Here is a 2,607-nt window from a genome sequence, read left to right as displayed (position 1 = left end):
TCTGTGCGTCCGTCTGGGACTGCAGAGACACACACACACACACACACACACACACACACACACAGTACAAATATACAGCCTCACACAGTCGAGCCAAGCTCATTCACACCACAATATGATGACAGCTGTATCACCCACCTATTGACATGAGCTGTCAGAGGGGCAGCGACTAACATAACACATTATGACATATCCCAGACACCCTGGCGGTGACTACAATGCACATACATTGTTATAGGTTATAATTGTTCTACCATTATGGCCTAACCTCTTTTGATCCAAAGTCTGGGATTTGTACTCCAGACTGCTACACTTGCACTGAGACTTCAGATTTTCTGTGGATTCATAAAGAAAAATGCTGAAGACTTCAAAATATAAACAGGCCTACTCATCTGTTTGAAATGACCCAGCTATAAAAGTAGGGAATAAGGTCTGCTTCTGGCTGGTTTGATAACTGATAAAACATTTACATCATATCAAAACCTCAGTTTAATCTGTAAAATAAATCAGACACTGTAGTTTAGTCAGACAGCTGGACAGTAATACAATTTACACATAAGATATTTCACTGATATTATTTACACCTGTCTGTCTACATAAAGTGGGTTTACTAGAAAACAGTTTGTGCTGGAAATGTAAAAGACATGAAGTCACCTTCAACCATGCAATGTTGTCCCTCTTTTGGAGGGAGATAGATAAAACCGTGCAAGGATGGGTAGGTGTACCGTTGCCTGAATCAATTCATCTTCATTGTTTAGGGGATAGAACATATTTACCTTGGCCTTCCAAGCCAGAATTTGTCTGAGCTTTATTTATTTTAGCTCCTAGGGCTGCCTTTTGTAACAGGACAAGCCAAGGTAGATCAGGATGTAAAGAATGGGTTAAGTTGTTGATAGAGACTGGGTCATTAAGGTTGATGATAGCATAAAAGTTAAGGATTATATTTGCTTGTTTGGAAATAAGTTGAAAAGCATCTTTAAAAAGTGTCTTAACTCATCCTTGATGTGATTCAACTGCCTCTGCTTCATTTAGAGTGTGTGTATTATATAAACTGGGATGAGAAGGCTCTACTTCATCACAGTACTAAGAGTAATTCAGTACATCCATCACCGCGTATATTTTACTAATCGGTGTGATGTTCATTGGAGGTTTCCCTGACTAGTATCTCTATAGACTCAACTCTGAGAGTTTTACATGACATTAAAGTAAGGTGAGGATAAGGACGAGGAAAAGTTGAGGTGGCAGAGACGTGAAAGTGGAAACATTGCAGGAGCTACAGAGGCTCAGCAGGGCAGCTAACAAACAACAGGTGGGACATGCACGTCCAAAACCATTCTTGAGCAGGTGCTGGATCAAAAAATATGAATGAAAAGAAAACGTGCACAACACACTGCATGCTCTTGCTTTTGTATACTATAGGAATATGACATGTACACGTTGTTGACCAGGTGTAGATGGCTTGAATGATTTTATATATTTTTTTCTACTATAGTTTTCTCTAGCTATTAAAATGAACTATATATTTTTCCCATAAAAGTGTTTAAAAAATGCTTCCTACTGTTATGAACATATATTTTTTCAGTGGTTTTGGGGATTACTTAATGATTTAACTGTGACCGGCTCTTGCTGTCAGTTGATTGATCTCCAATCATGCAGATTACTGATGGAACTTTATTTATTAGTTGATGTCTCGTATGCCACATGGTGCCTAATGGAGATCTAATGATCAAAATGTTGCAGTTTTTCTAATAAATCTTCAAGGTGTGCAGATCCTTATTTTTGCCTTTCAGTATGACAGCTAAACATCCGAATGTCGCTCTCACACAGAGACAGAAATGAGCTGAGAAGAGTAAGAGAAGCTGAAGAAATGAAAGATAAAGCAGAAGCACACTCTGGTCCTTACACTTTGACCTTTGCAGCTTCATTTAATACTTTCAGTCATTTCCTCCCTCTGTCTACCTTTTAACTGAGTGAGAAATTACCAACTGACAGATTCATCGACGAAAAACCCAACAGACATCATCTCACTACATGTGTGCGTGTTGACTGTGTGTTTAAGATTAGAAGAGACAGCAGTTGTGCTCCAGTGGACAATCATCAGTGATTGTCACCACTGCAACAGCTATTAACCTTTGTGGCGTGTGTGTATTGTTGTGTGTATGCATGTACATGCGTGTTTGAAGATACAGCAAGAAGAAGTAGACCTGCATTGCTGTTTGAACAAAAGTGAAAGTACAAAAAAGAAGAAAAGACAAGACAAAACACAATAAAATTGTGGCTGCTGCACAGTGAGGCACACTGAGAATATGTGCATAACAAACCAATTTTACCTCATCACAGCTGCATGGGAGTAAAAAAGGCATCAGTGCGTGAAATAGTCTATTATGATAAGAATTAAAATAGTCTATCAAAATCAGATCTAGAATTATGTGATGTGATAAGAACGTAATAGTCAAAATGTGAATACGGTACACGATCACATCCTCCGATATGTCCCCCAGGTCTCACATCAGTGGAAACGCCTTGCCAGCGTGACCCATTTAAAACAGTTAAAACACAGCTTTGATCACATTAGCTGAGAAGAAAGGCATAACTTTTACTGTTCGG

At 38.8% G+C, this 2,607-nt stretch overlaps 1 long non-coding RNA gene across 1 annotated transcript in view; it reads right to left on the bottom strand.

The window, feature by feature from the left end:
- Nucleotides 1-5: 5 nt before the first annotated feature.
- Nucleotides 6-2,607, bottom strand: part of LOC109952355 (uncharacterized) — a 52,034-nt gene continuing 49,432 nt past the window's right edge. The window contains exon 3 of the long non-coding RNA XR_002273740.1: nt 6-19. This is a non-coding gene — a long non-coding RNA (uncharacterized LOC109952355). The remainder of the gene's footprint in view (nt 20-2,607) is intronic.

The sequence above is a fragment of the Monopterus albus genome, unplaced genomic scaffold, assembly GCF_001952655.1.
Source record: "Monopterus albus unplaced genomic scaffold, M_albus_1.0 scaffold455.1, whole genome shotgun sequence".
NCBI classification, from domain to species: Eukaryota; Metazoa; Chordata; class Actinopteri; order Synbranchiformes; family Synbranchidae; genus Monopterus; species Monopterus albus.
The sequence above is the reverse complement of the archived record's forward strand: the minus strand, read 5'-3'. Positions and strand labels throughout refer to the sequence as shown.